We start from the raw sequence: 16,093 nt of genomic DNA, 5'->3' as shown, positions 1-16,093 counted from the left end.
GTTTTCTTTTTAAAATGTTAATCACTTTTGTTGAGGTGTGTTTAACAGAAAATAAAACTCAGGACTTTTCAGTATATAAGTCAGTGAGTTTTGAAAAATTATGTAGTAGATTTTCATCATCAAACTCGTAATTTGGAATGTTTCCGTCACCCCTAAAAGATTCTTGTACCCCTTTGTGGTGAGTCCCCTACCTCCATCCCTAACTCTCTATTTCACTGATATGCTTTGTAATGCAAGCACTTTGCCTTTTCTCAAATTTTGTATAAACAGAACCATAAAGTATATACTCTCTTTTGTCTGGCTTCTTTCACTTAGCATAAATGCTTTTGAGACTCATGGATGTGTGTGTCTCATCCTTTCAGTTGATAGATCCATGTTTGGGGCTATTATGAATAAAACTGCTATGAACATTTATACAAGTCTTTGTATCAACATGTTTTCATTTCCCTTGTGTAAATATCTAGGAGTGGGTTTGCTGGGTCTTCTGGTAAGTTTATATGTAACTTGATAAGAAACTGCCAAATGTTTCTAAGTTGGCTCTACTATTTTTCATGCCTGTGCGCAATGTCTGAGGGTTCTCATTGCTCTCTGGTTACCAACATTTGGGTTGATAAGTCTTATTATTTTTAACCATTCTAGTTAGGACCTAGTTATATCTTATGGTGTTTTAATTTGTATTTCCCTGATGATTAACAATTTGGAACCTCTTTTCATGGGCTTTTTTTTTTTTTTTTTTTTTTACCAGTAATAACCTCCTTTAATGGCGTGATCACATTTTCAGCTCCATTTTTTTAGTTTAGTTTTTTCGGGTTTTCCATCTTCTCAGAAGTTCGGACCTTTGTCTAATATATATTTTGCAAGCTTTTTTCCTCTATCTTTGTCTTGCCCTTTTAAGAAGAAAATGTTTTCCAATTATTATTATTTTACGTATACTTTGGAAGAAACTTTTTAATGATGGTAATTGACGCAGTTTTATTCTTCAAAAGTTTCCCCCAATGCTTATATCTTGCATAACTGTAATATATCAATGCCAGTAAATAGACATTGGTACAGTGTGTATGAATAGCTCTACACCACTTTATCTCATGTGGAGATCTCTCTAATCACCACAACAATTAAGATATAGAACTGTCTTATCGCCCCAAAGATTTCTTTCATGCTACTTCTTTATAATCGTACCCATCCCCTCTCCCACTCTATCCCTAATCTCTACCAACCACTAATCCACTCTTTGTTTTACCTAGTATTCCGCTGTGTGAATATAACATTTATTTAGCCATTCACCTGTTGAAAGACATTTTGGTTGTTTCTAATTAGGGGCTATTATAAATAAAGCTGCTATGAACATTCATGTCAAAGTTTTTGTATGAACGTAAATTATTATTCTCTGGGATAAATGCCTAGGAGTATGATTGGGGTTGTATGGTAAGTATACGTTTCACTCTTTAAGAAACTGCCAAACTGTTTTTCCAAATGGCTGCACCATTTTCCATTTGCACCAGCAGTGTATGAGAAATCCACTTACTCCCTATTTTTCCTAGTATTTGTAATACTGGTTGTAATGGGTATATAGTGGTAGCTCATCATGGTCTTAATTTGCATTTCCTTAATGGCTAATGATGTTAAATATTTCTAATGCTCCTGTGCCATCTGTGTATCCTTGGAAAAGTGTCTCTTTATGGCTTTTGTGCATTTATTCCATCTTTACTGATATATAATGACAAATTAAAATTATATATTGTAGCTGTACAACTTGATATTTTGATATATGTACACATGGTGAGGCACTTGCCACAATCAAGCTAATTAACATATCCATGACCTGGCCTAGTTACCTTTGTTTTCTTTGTGGTGAGAACACTTAAAATTTGCCTCTTGGCAAATTTCTAGTAAACAATATAGTATTATTAACTCTACTCAGATTGCTGTATGTTAGATCTTCATAACTTATTCCTCTTGCATAACTGAACTTTTTTTTTAAGTTTATTATGTTATCTTAGTCACCATACAATACATCATTAGTTTTTGATGTGTTGATCCATGATCCATTGTTTACATGTAACACCCGGTGCTCCGTGCAGTACGTGCCCTCCTTAAAACCCATCACTGGGCTAACCAGTCCCCCTCCCCACCACAAACCCTGTTTGTTTCTCAGAGTCCATAGTCTCTCATGGTTCATCTCTCTCTCTCTCTGATGTCCCCCCGCTTCATTTTTCCCTTCCTTCTCCTAACGTCCTCCATGCTGTTCCCCATGTTCCACAGAGAAGTGAAACCAGATGATCATTGACTTTCTCTGCTTGACTTACTTCACTTAGCATAATCTCCTCCAGTCCCATCCATGTTGATGCGAAAGTTGGGTATTCATCCTTTCTGATGGCTGAGTAGTATTCCATTGTATATATGGACCACATCTTCTTTATCCATTCATCTGTTGAAGGGCATCTTGGCTCTTTCCACAGTTTGGCTATTGCAGACATTGCTGCTATGAACATTGGGGTGCATATGGCCCTTCTTTTTACTACATCTGTGTCTTTGGGGTAAATACCCAGTAGTGCAATTGCTGGGTCATAGGGTAGCTCTATTTTTAAATTTTTGAGGTACATCCACACTGTTTTCCAAAGTGGCTGTACCCACTTGCATTCCCACCAACAATGTAAGAGGGTTCCCCCTTCTCCACAACCCCTCCAACATTTGTTGTTTTTTTCCCTGTCCATTTTTGCCATTGTAACTGGTGTAAGGTGGTATCTCAGTGTGGTTTTGATTTGAATTTCCCTGATGGCTAATGACGATGAACATTTTTTCATATGTCTGTTAGCCATTTGTATGTCTTCTTCAGGGAAGTGTCTTTTCATATCTTCTGCCCACTTTTTGACTTGATTGTTTTTTGGGTGTTGAGTTTGAGAAGTTCTTTATAGATTTTGGATACCAGCCCTTTATCTGTAGTGTCATTTGCAAATATCTTCTTCCATTCTGTGGGTTGCCTCTTTGTTTTATTGACTGTTTCCTTTGCTACGCAGAAGCTTTTTATCTTGATGAAGTCCCAAAAGTTCATTTTTGCTTTTGTTTCACTAGCTTTTGGAGATGTATCTTGAAAGAAGTTGCTGTGACCGATGTCAAAGAGGTTACTGCCTATGTTCTCCTCTAGGATTTTGATGGATTCCTGTCTAACATTGAGGTCTTTAGTCCATTTTGACTTTATCGTTGTGTATGGTGTTAGAGAATGGTCGAGTTTCATTCTTCTGCATGTGGCTGTTCAATTTTCCCAGCACCATTTATTGAAGAGACTTTTTTCCATTGCATATTTTTTCCTACTTTGTCAAACATTATTTGACCATAGAGTTGAAGGTCCATATCTGGGTTCTCTATTCTGTTCCATTGGTCTATATGTCTGTTTTTGTGCCAGTACCATACTGTCTTGGTGATCACAGCTTTGTAATATAGCTTGAAATCGGGCAACATGATGTCCCAGCTTTGTTTTTCTTTTTCAGCATTTCCTTGGTGATTCGGAGTCTTTTCTGGTTCCATACATTTTTAGGATTGTTTGTTCCAGCGCTTTGAAAAATGTCATTGGAATTTTGATCGGGATGACATTGAAGGTATAAATTGCTCTGGGCAGCATAGACATTTTAACAATGTTTATTCTTCCGATCCATGAGCATGGAATATTTTTCCATCTTTTTGTGTCTTCAATTTCTTTCATGAGTGTGTTGTAGTTCCTAGAGTATAGATCCTTTACCTCTTTGGTTAGGTTTATTCCAAGGTATCTTGTGGTTTTTGGTGCTATTGTAAATGGGATCGTTTTCTCTAATTTCTCTTTCTACCGTTGCGTTGTTAATATATAAGAAAGCAACTGATTTCTGTGCATTGATTTTGTATCCTGCCACATTACTGAATTGCTGTATGAGGTCTAGTAATTTGGGGGTGGAGTCTTTTGTGTTTTCCACATAAAGTATCATGTCATCTGCGAAAAGAGAGTTTGACTTCTTTGCCAATTTGAATACTTTTATTTCTTTTTGTTGTCTGATTGCTGTTGCTAGGACTTCTAGTACTATGTTGAACAATAGTGGCGAGAGTGGGCATCCTTGACATGTTCCTGATCTTGAAGGAAAGGCTCTCAGCTTTTCCCCATTGAGGATGATATTCGTTGGGGGTGTTTCATAGATGGATTTTATGAACTTGAGGAATGTTCCCTCTATCCCTATACTCTGAAGAGTTTTAATCAGGAAAGGATGCTGTCTTTTGTGAAATGCTTTTTCTGCATCGAGAGGACCATATGGTTCTTCTCCCTCCTCCTATTAATGTGTTCTATCACATTGATTGATTTGTGAATGTTGAACCACACTTGCATCCCGAGGATAAATCCCACTTGGTCATGGTGGATGATCCTTATAATGTATTGTTGGATCCTATTAGCTAGGATTTTGTTGAGGATTTTGGAATCCATCTTCATCAGGGATATCGGTCTGAAATTCTCCTTTCTGATGGGGTCTTTCCCTGGTTTGGGGATTAAGGTAATGCTGGCCTCATAGAATGAGTTTGGAAGTTTTCCTTCTGTTTCTATTTTTTTAAACAGCTTCGGTAGAATAGGTATTATTTCTTCTTTGAATGTTTGGTAGAATTCCCCGGGGAATCCATCAGGCCCTGGACTCTTGTTTTTTGGGAGGTTTTTGATCACTGCTTCAGTCTCGTTACTGGTTATTGGCCTATTCAGGTTGTCAATTTCTTCCTGTTTCAGTCTTGGCAGCTTATAGGTTTCCAGGGAGGCATCCATTTCATCAAGATTGCTCGGTTTAGTGGCATATAGTTGTTGATAATAATTTCTAATAATTGTTTCTATTTCCTTGGTGTTAGTCGTGATCTCTCCTCTTTCATTGATAATTTTATTAATTTGGGTCCTTTCTCTTTTCTTTTGGATAAGTCTGGCCAGTGGTTTATCGATCTTATTAATTCTTTCAAAGAACCAGCTTCTAGTTTCATTGATCTGATCTACTGTGTTTCTGATTTCTAATTCATTGATCTCTGCTCTAATCTTAATTATTTCTCTTCTAATGCGTGGCTTAGCACTGTTTGTTTCTTTTTCTCTAGTTCTTTAAGGTGTAGAGTTAGTTGGTGAATTAGAGATTTTTCTGTTTTTTTGAGTGAGGCTTGGATGGCTATGTATTTCCCCCTTAGGACCGCCTTTGCAGTATCCCATAGGTTTTGGACCAATGTGTTTTCATTCTCATTAATTTCCATGAATTGTTTAAGTTCTTTGATTTCCTGGTTGACCCAAACATTCTTGAGCAGAGTGGTCTTTAGCTTCCAAGTGTTTGAATTTCTGCCAAATTTTGTCTTGTTATTGAGTTCCAGTTTTAAAGCAGTGTGGCCTGAGAATATTTAGGGAATAATCTCAATCTTTTGGTATCGGTTGAGACCTGATTTGTGACCTAGTATGTGGAATATTCTGGAGAAAGTTCCATGTGTGCTCGAGAAGACTGAGTATTCTGTTGTTTTAGGGTGGAATGTTCTGTATATATCTATGAGGTCCGTCTGGTCCAGTGTATCACTCAGAGCTCTTGTTTACTTGTTGATTTTCTGCTTAGATGATCTGTCCGTTGCTGAGAGTGGAGTATTGAGGTCTCCTACAATTAACATATTGTTATCAATATGACTCTTTATTTTGGTTAACAGTTGGCTTATGTAGATGGCTGCTCCCATGCTGGGAGCATAGATATTTACAATTGTTAGATCTTCTTGTTGGATAGACCCTTTAAGAATGATATAGTGTCCTTCTGTGTCTCTAACTACAAACTTTAGTTTAAAATCTAATTTGTCTGATATAAGAATTGCTACCCCAGCTTTCTTTTGAGGTCCGCTGGCATGGAAGATGGATCTCCATCCCTTCACTTTCAGTCTGGATGTATCTTTAGGTTCAAAATGAGTCTCTTGTAGGCAGCATGTGGATGGGTCCTGTCTTTTTATCCAATCTGCAACCCTGTGCTGTTTTATGGGAGCATTTAGGCCATTCACATTGAGAGTGATTATTGAAAGATATGAATTAATTGTCATCATGTTGCCTGTGAAGACGTTGTTTTTATAGATTGTCCCTGTAAATTTCTGTCGTATATCACTCTTGGGGTCTTTCTCCTTTTATAGAACCCCCCTTAATATTTCTTGCAGGGCTGGCTTAGTGGTCACATATTCTTTCAGTTTCTGCCGGTCTTGGAAGCTCTGCATCTCTCCATCCATTCTAAATGATAGCCTTGCTGGATAAAGTGTTCTTGGCTGCATGTTTTTCCTGTTTAGTACCCTGAATATGTCTTGCCAGGGCTTTCTGACTTGCCAGGTCTCTGTGGACAGGTCTGACATTATTCTGATGTTCCTCCCTCTGTACGTAAGGAATCTCTTCCACCTCACTGCCCTGAAGATGGTTTCCTTGGTTCTAAGATTTGTGAGTTTTACTATTATATTCCAGGGTGTTGGCCTGTTTTCCTTGATCTTGGGAGGGGTCCTCTCTGCCTGTAGGACGTGAATGTTTGTTTTATTCCCCAGATTAGGGAGGTTCTCAGCTACGATTTGTCCAAATCTTCTATCTTCTAGTCTTCTCTCTCCACTCCCTTCGGGATTCCAATTATTCTGACATTGGAATGCTTCATGGTGTCACTTATTTCTCTGATTCTCTTTTCATGGATTCTGAGTTGTTTTTCCCTGTTCTCCTCTTTTCCCTTTTTATTTACTAAATTGTCTTCCAGGTCACTTATTCGTTCTTCTGCCTCACTTACCCTAGCTGTTAGATTATCTAGATTAGATTGGATCTCATTGGTAGCATTTTTAAGTTCTGCCAATTCAGCTTTCATTTCTGCCCTTAGAGACTCTATGTTGCCATTAATTGATTTCTCCATTCTAGCTATTGTCTTCACAATTGCTGGCCTGAATTCCATCTCCGACATCTTGGTTATATCTGCATCCATTTGTAAATCTGCTGCATAAATCATAATCTCTGAGTCTTTTCTATTTGGGGGGTTCCTCCTCCTAGTCATTCTGTTGATAGGTGGTTGAGGGAATGTATAGAGTCCAAATTATTGACCAGAACTCAAGCAAGATGCACCTGTTTTCTAGGACCTTATGGTTGCTGGCCTCTTGTTTTCCCAGCCTGTCTTCTGGGGGAGGGGCCTGCCGCACTGTTACTCAGGCAACCCTGTTTGGGCAAAGTTGCCCTGCCCCCCTGTGGCGGGGAATGAGCTCATTGGGAACCAGCTTTTTGGGTTTTTGTTCTCTGGTGGCTTTCCAGGTCTCTTCCGAGAGTCAGAGCAGAAGAGACCGTTTCCAACCCTCTGCCTCAGAGCAGAGAGATGGCAGTCTGTTCTTCAGTGGGCTCTCCAGGCCACACTATCTCCGTTTCTGTCTGTGAAGCATAAACTGCAGTGTCCTGGGTTGTGTGCCCCTCCGCAGCGCTCCCAGTCCTGCCACGTCTCTGCCCTCTGTGCTTATAAAACCGCCAGCCACTCCTAGTTCACACGTGCAACCCCCCGCTGCGGGTTTCCCTCCTGGGGGGCTGCCCTAAAGTTCTTTCCCTGCCGCTACCAGTCTGCGAGTCTGTGCCCCGTCCCCAGCGCATGAGGCTGTCGCTCACCGGCGGTGTAGGATCCCCAGGGCCAAGCTCCCTCCCGCTGCCGTTAATCCTCTGATATCTGCCCGCAGAATCACGGCTCCCTGCTTTGTACCTCGAAACCAACCACTGCGATATTCTGTTTGTAGAGATCCAGATCTTCTTACATTTCAGACTGATTTCGTGGGTGCTGAGACTGGTCTGGTAGATATCCAGCTCAGTTCCAGGGACCAGTTGGAATAGAGTCCCCTACTCCTCCGCCATCTTTTCTCTCCCTAGCTCCGGAGCTCACTCGCATAACTGAACTTTGTACCCCTTGACCAACATCTACCCGTTCCCCATCTCCCCGGCCCCTGGCAAGCACCATTCTATTTTTTTTCTATGAGTTTGACTGTTTTAGATCCACTGAGATCAATATTTGCCTTTCTTTATCTTGTTTATTTCATTTAGCATAATGCCATCAAGGTTTATTCATGTTGGGGCAGATGCAGATGTCAGGATTTTCTTCCCCTTTTTTGGCTGAGTAATGTTCCTGTGTGTGTGTGTGTGTGTGTGTGTGTGTACACAACTTTAATCATTTATCCATCAACAGACAGATTGTGTCTTGGCTATTGTGAATAAAGTGGCAAAGAACATGGGAGTGCAGATATCTCTTTGAGATCCTGGATTTCATTTCCTTTGGACATACACCCAGAAACGGAATTGCTGAATTATAGGGTAGTTCGATTTTTGTTTTATGATTTTATTTTTAAGTAATCTCTACACCCAGCGTGGGACTTGAACTTACAACCCCAAAATCAAGTCACATGCTCTCTGACTGAACCAGCCAGGCTCCCCGGGATAGTTCTATTTTTAGCTTTTTTGAGGAACCACCATATTGTCTTCCATAATGGCTGCCCCAGTTTACATCCCCACCAATAGTGCCCAAGGGTTATGTTTTCTCCACATCCAGCATGTGTTATCTTCTGTCTTTTTGATAATCACCATTTTCTAACAGTGTGAAGTGATACCTCATTTTCTAACAGGTGTGAGGTGATATCTTATTGGTTTTGATTTGCATTTCCCTAATGTTTAGTGATGTGGAGCACACTTTCATATACTTGTTGATTTGTATGGCTTCTTTTGAGATATGTCAGGTCCTTTGCCCATTATTTTAATCTGATTATTTGCTTTTCTGCTATTGAGCTGTGTGACTTCTTTATATATTTTGGGTATTTACTCCTTATTATAATTTTTGAATATTTTCTCCCATAGGTTGCCTTTGCACTCTTTTGTTTCCTTTGCTCTCTAGAGGCTTTTTAGTTTGATGTAGTCTCAGTTGTCTAATTTTCTTTCATTGCTTGTGCTTTTGGTATCATATCTAATAGACCATTGCCAACACTGATGTTAATCAGCTTTGTCTCTTATGTTTTCTTCTAGGAGTTTTATGATTTTCAGATCTTATGTTTAAGTCTTCAATACATTTTAAGTTTATTTTTGTGTGTAGTTTGAGGTAACAGTCCAATTTCATTTTTCTGTATATGGATATGCAATTTTCCCAATACCATTTATTGAAGAAACTGTTCTATTTCCATTGTGTATTCTTGGCACCATTGTTTAAGTCCAGTTAACTATAGATGTATGATATATTTCTGGGCCTCTGTACTAATCCATTGGTCTATATGCCTGTTTTTATGCCAATACCATACTGTTTTCATTACTATAGCTTTTTGTAATATATTTTGAAGTCCAGAAGTGTGATGCCTCTGGCATTGTTCTTTCTCAAGATTGCTTTGGCTATCCAGGGTCTTTGTGGTTACATATGAATTTTAGGATTTTTTTTTTTCTACTTCTGTAAAGAATACCATTGGTATTTGGATAGGAATTGCATTGAATCTGTAGATCACTTTGGGTAGTGTGGACATTTTAAACTATTAATTCCTCAATCCATGAACATGGAATGTCTTTCCATTCATCTGTATCTTCTTTAATTTTTTGTCAATGTTTTATAATATTTAGTATACAAGTCTTTCAGCTCCTTGGTTAAGTTTATTATTTCTAAGTGGTTTTAAATTTTCTTTTCAGATAATTCATTGTTAGTATATAGAAACCATGTTGATTTGATATCCTCCAACTTTACTAAATTTATTAGTTTTAACAGATTTTTTTTTTTTGTCTAGGGTTTTCTACATAAGAGAATCGTGTGATCTGCAAACATAATTTTACTTCTTCCCTTCAGGTTTAGATGCATTTTATTTCTTTTTCTTGTCTAATTGTACTAGGTAGGATTTCCAATACTGTGTTGAATAGAATTGGTGAGAATGGATATCATTGCCTTGTCTGGATCTTAGAGCCTTCAGTATTCCCCCATTGATTATGATGTTTACTGTGGGCTTTTCATATATGCCTTTATTGTATTGAGGAAGTGTACTTCTAGATCTCTTTTGTTGAGAATTTTAATTATGAATGAATGTTGAGCTTTGTGAAATGATTTTCTCTGTCTTTTGATATGACCACGTGTTTTTATTTCTTTCATTTCTTTATGTGGTGTATCACAGATTGATTTGCATGTAAAGAACCTTGCATCCAGGGATAAATCCTACTTATTCATGATATAATGATCCTTTTAAATGTGCTGTTAAATTCAGTTTGCTAATCTTTTGAGAATTTTTTAATCTATGTTCATCAGGGATATTAGCTTATAGTTTTCTTTTCTTGTGATGTCATCCTCTGATTTTAGAATCAAGGCAATGGTGACCTCATAAAATGAGTTTGGAAATGTTCTTTGTTCCATTGTTTGAAAGACTTGAAGAAGGATTGATATTTAAATGTCTGGTAGAATTCTGCCGCTTAGCCTTCTGGACCCTGGGCTTTTCTCTGTCAGATTTTTGATTAATGATTCAATCTCCTTATTTGTCATAGGTCTGTTTAGGCTTTTTCTTTCATCTTGATTCAGGGTAATAGGCTGTATATTTCTAGGAATTTATCCATTTCTTCTACATTGATCAGTTTGTTTACATAGTTCATATTAATCCTTCATGATCCTTTTTATTTTTTTTGGATCCTTTTTATTTCTAAGGAATCTATTATAATATCTCCTCTTTTCATTTTTTATTTTACTTGAGTTGTTTCTTTTTTAGTCTAGCCAAAGCGTTTGTTCACTTTATTTTTTCAAAATACCAAATGTTAGTTTTGCTGATTTTTCTATTATCTTCTCCATGACATTTATTTCTGCTCTAGCCTTAATTTTTTTATTGTAAAAATATTATTTTATTTCATTTTACTTTATCTTAGTTTATTTTAGTTTAGTTTCAGGGGTAGAATTTAGTGATTCATCAGTTCATATGACAACCAGTGCTCATTATATCAAGTGCCCTCCTTAATGCCCATTACCCAGTTACCCCCACACCCACCCCCCTCTAGAAACCCTGTTTGTTCCCTAGAGTTAAGAGTCTCTTATGGTTTGTCTCCCTCTGTTTTTGTCTTACTTTATTTTTCCCGTCCTTCCCTTAATGTTCATCTGTTTTGTTTCTTAAATTCCGCATGTGAGTGAAATCATATAGTATTTGTCTTTCTCTGACTGACTTATTTCACTTAGCAAAATGCACTCTGGTGCATCCATATCATGGCAAATGGCAAGATTTCTTTTTGATGGCTAAGTAATATTCCATTGTATATATATGCCACATCTTCTTTATCTATTCATCAGTTGGTGGATATCTGGGCTCTTTCATATTTTGACTATTGTGGACATTGCTGCTATAAACATTAGGGTGCATGTGCCCCTTTGAATCACTATTTTTGTATTTTTATGATAAATACCTAGTAATGCAATTTCTGGGTCATAGGATAGCTCTGTTTTTAACTGTTTGAGGAACCTTCATACTGTTTTCCAGATTGGCTGCACCAGTTTGCATTTCCACCAACAGTGTAAGAGGGTTCCCTTTTCTCTGCATCCTCACCAACATCTGTTGTTTCCTGAGTTGTTATTTTTAGCCATTCTGACCAATGTGAGGAGGTATCTCATTGTGGTTTTGATTTGTATTACCCTGATGCCAAGTGATGTTGAGCATTTTTTCATGTGTCTGTTACCATTTATATGTCTTCTTTGGAGAAATGTCTGTTCATATCCTCTGCACATTTCTTGATGGGATATTTTGGTTTTTGGGTGTTGAGTTTGATAAGTTCTTTGTAGGTTTTGGATACTAGCCCTGTATCTCATAAGACCTTTGCAGATATCTTCTCCCGTTCTGTAGGTTGCCTTTTAGTTTTGTCGACTGTTTTCTTTGCTGTGCGGAAGCTTTTTATATTGATGAAGTTCCAATAGTTCATTTTTGCTTTTGTTTCCCTTTTTCTGTAGATGTGTCTAGCAAGCAGCGTCTGGTGCTGAGGTCAAAGAGGTTGCTGCCTGTGTTCTCATCTAGGATTTTGATGGATTCCTATCTCACATTTGGGTCTTTCATTCATTTTGAATTTATTTGTGTGTATGGTTAAGAAAGTGGTCCAGTTTCATTCTTCTGCATGTTGCTGTCCAGTTTTCCCAACACCATTTGTTGAAGAGCCTGTCTTTTTTTCCATTGGATATTCCTTCCTGCTCTGTAAAAGATTAGTTGACCATAGAGTTGAAGGTCATTTCTGGGTTCTCTCTTCTGTTCCATTGATCTGTGTGTCTGTTTTTCTGTCAGTACCATACTGTCTTGATGATCACAGATTTATAATATAGCTTGAAGTCTGGAATTGTGATGCCTCCTGTTTTGTTCTGCTTTATCAACATTGCTTAGGCTATCTGAGGTCTTTTGTGGTTCCATATAAGTTTCAGAATTGTTTGTTTTAGCTTTATGAAAAATGCTGGTATTCTTTTGATAGGGATTGCATTGACTGTGTAGATTGCTTTGGGTAGCATAGACATCTTAACATTTGGTCTTCCAGTCCATGAGCATGGAATGTTTTTCCATTTCTTTGTGTCTTCCTCAATTTCTGTCATAAGTATTCTATAGTTTTCAGAGTACAGATCTTTTATCTCTCTGGTTAGGTTTATTCCTAGGTATCTTATGATTTTTGATGCAGTTGTAAATGGGATCAATTTCTTGATTTCTCTTTCTACAGAAATACAACAGACTTATGTACATTGATTTTATATTCTGCAACTTTGTTGAATTCCTCTCAGTTCTAGCAGTTTTTTGGTGGAGTCTTTTGGCTTTTCTACATAGTGTCATGTCATCTGTGAAGAATGAAAATTTGACTTCTTTGTAGATTTGGATGCCTTTATTTCTTTTTGCTGTCTGATTGCTGAGGCTAGGACTTCCAGTACTATGTTGAACAACAGTGGCAATGGTGGACATCCCTTTCGTGTTCCTGACCTTAGGAGAAAAGCTCTTAGTTTTTTTCCCATTGTGTATAATGGCCTTTATGATGTTGACATATGTTCCTTCTATCCCTACTTTGTTGAGAGTTTTTATCAAGAAAGGATGCAGTATTTTGTCAAATGTCTTTTTCTGCATCTATTGAGAGGATCATATGGTTCTTATCCTTTCTTTTATTAATGTGGTATATTACATTGATTTGCAGATGTTGAGCCACCCTTGTAGCCCAGGAATAAATCCCACCTGGTCATGGTGAATAATCCTTTTAATGTACTGTTAGTTCTGATTAGCTAGTATCTTGTGGAGAATTTTTGCATTCACCAGGGATATCAGTCTGTAATTCTTGTTTTTAGTGGGTCTTTGTCTGGTTTTGGGATCAATGTAATGCTGTCCTCATAGAGGTTGTTTGGACCTTTTCCTTCCATTGCTATTTTTTGGAACAGCTTCAAAAGAATAGGTATTCTTCTTTAAATGTTTGTAGAATTTCCCTGGGTAGCCATTCGGCTCTGGACATTTGTTTGTTGAGATTCTTTTTTTATTACTGCTTCAGTTTCCTTCATGGTTATGTGTCTGTTCAGGTTTTCTATTCCTTCCTGTTTCAGTTTTGATAGTTTATATGTTTCTAGGAATGTATCCATTTCTTCCAGATTACCTAATTTGTTGGCATATAATTGCTCATAATATTCTCTTATAATATTTCATTGTTGTTGGTTGTGATCTCTCCTTTTTCATTCATGATTTTATCCTTTTGGGTCTCTCTCTCTTCTTTTTGGTAAGTCTGGCTAGGGGTTTATCAGTTTTTGTTAATTCTTTCAAAGAACCAGCTCCTTGTTTCATTGATTTGTTCTACTTTTTTTTTTTCTTATTTCTGTATCATTGATTTCTGCTCTGGTCTTTATTATTTCCCTTCTCCTGCTGGATTTAGGCTTTATTTGCTGTTATTTTTCCAGCATCTTTAGGTGTAAGGTTAGATCGTGTATTTGAGACTTTTCTTGCTTCTTGAGTAAGGCCTGTATTGCTATATACTTCCCTCTTTGGACCACCTTTGCTGCATCCCAATGGATTTGGACTGTGTATTTTCATTTTCATTTCCTTCCATGTATTTTTTTAATACTCCTTCAATTTCCTGATTGACCCATTCATTCTTTAGTAGAATGTTCTTTAATCTCCATGTATTTATGGTCCTTCCAAGTTTTTTCTTGTGGTTGACCTCAAGTTTTATAGCAGTGTGGTCCAAAAATGTGCATGTTATGCTCTCAATCTTTTTGTACCACTTGAATCCTGATTTGTGACCCAGTATGTGATCTATTCTAGAAAATGTTCCATGTTCACTGGAAAAGAATGTGTTTCTGTTGCTTTAGGATGAAATGCTCTGAATATATCTGTTAAGTCCATCTGGTCCAGTGTGTCATTCAAAGCCCCTGTTTCCTTGTTGATCTTCTGCTTAGATGATCTGTCCCTAGCTTTGAGTGGGGTGTTAAGGTCCCCTAGTTACTGCATTATTATCAATGAGTTTCTTTAAGTTTGTTATTAATTGATCTATATGTTTGGCTGTTCCTATGTTAGGGGCATAGATATTTACAACTGTTAGATATTCTTGTTTGATAGACCCCTTTATTATAATATAGTGTCCTTCTTCATCTCTTATTACAGTCTTTGGTTTAAAATCTCTAGTTTGTCTGATATGAGGATGGCTACTCCAGCATTGTTTCCATGTCCATTAGCATGATAAATGATTCTCCACCCCCTCACTTTCAATGTGCAGGTGTCTTTGGGTCCAAAGTGAGTCTCTTGTAGACAGCATATCGATGGGTCTTTTTTTTTTTTTTTTTTTAATCCATTCTGGTACCCTTTGTCTTTTGATTGGCGTTTTCGGCCCATTTACATTCAGAGAAATTATTGAAAGAGATGAATTTAGTGCCATTGCAGTACCTGTAAAGTCGCTGGTCCTGTAGATTGTTTCTGTTCCTTTCTAGTCTTTGTTACTTTTGGTCTCTTTTTCTGCTCAAAGTGTCCCCTTTAATATTTCTTACAGGGCTGGTTTAGTGTTGAACTCCTTTAGTTTTTGTTTGTCCTGGAAACTTTATCTCTCCTTCTATTCTATAATGACAGCCTTACTGGATATATTCTTGGCTGCATATTGTTCCCATTTAGCACGTTGGATATATCATTCTACTACTTTCTGGCCTGCCAGGTCTCTGTGGATTGGTCTGCTGCCAGCCTTTGTGTCTACCCTTGTAGGTTAAGGACTTTTTCTCCTGAGCATCTTTCAGAAGTCTCTCTTTATCTTTGTATTTTCCAAATTTCACTATGATATGTTGTAGTGTTGACCTGTTTTTGTTGATTTTGAGGGGGGTTCCCTGTACCTCTTGGATTTGAATGCCTCCTTCCTTCCCCAGATTAGGGAACTTCTCAGCTATAATTTGTTCAAATAAACCATCTGCCTCTTTTTCCCCGCTTTCTTCCTCTGGGACTCCTGCAATACAGATATTATTTCACTTTATGGAATCTCTTAATTCTCTGTCTTCCTTCATGATCTAATAGTTTTCTTTCCCTCTTCTTTTCCGCTTCATTATTTCCATAATTTTATCTTCTTTATCACCTATTTCCTCCTCTGCTACGTCAGTCCTTGTAGTGATTTTATCCAGTCTGTTTTGCATCTCAGTTATAGCATCTTTTATTTCTGCTTGGCTAGTTTTTAGGTCTTTTATCTCTGCAGTCAGGGTTTCTCTGGTGTCTTCTATGCTTTTTTCAAGTCCAGCTAGTAGTCTTATGACTGTTGATCTAAATACTTGTTCAGATATATTGCTTATATCTGCTTTGAGCAAGTTTCTGGCTGTGATGTCTTCCTGACCTTTCTTTTGAGGAGAATTCCTCCATCTTGTCATTTTGGCTAAGTTTTATCTTGTACGTGTTATGAAAGTGTGTTATGTTTCCTGCACCTCAGAGTAATGCTATATTAAGAAGAGATCATACACTGTCTAGGGCCTGGCACTTCAGGAAGTGTTTCCTGGTGTATGCTGTGTGCACTCTGCTGTTGTATTTTGGCTGTTCTTTCTCACTTGCCCTGCAGTGTTCCTTCTGCTTGCAGTGGGGAGTGTTTGGACCTTCATCTAGATGTGCTTTGATTTGTTTGTTGAAAAAAACCTGAAAAAAAAAAAAA

At 37.6% G+C, this 16,093-nt stretch overlaps 1 protein-coding gene across 1 annotated transcript in view; it reads left to right on the top strand.

The window, feature by feature from the left end:
- The window catches only part of ZNF782 (zinc finger protein 782), a 64,843-nt gene that overhangs the window by 6,849 nt on the left and 41,901 nt on the right, over nt 1-16,093 (top strand). The window lies entirely within an intron of this gene.

The sequence above is a fragment of the Eumetopias jubatus genome, unplaced genomic scaffold (assembly GCF_037043125.1).
Source record: "Eumetopias jubatus isolate StellerSeaLion01/CBP00866 unplaced genomic scaffold, mEumJub1_p1.0 scaffold_15, whole genome shotgun sequence".
NCBI classification, from domain to species: Eukaryota; Metazoa; Chordata; class Mammalia; order Carnivora; family Otariidae; genus Eumetopias; species Eumetopias jubatus.
This window is presented reverse-complemented; position numbering and strand designations above follow the sequence as displayed.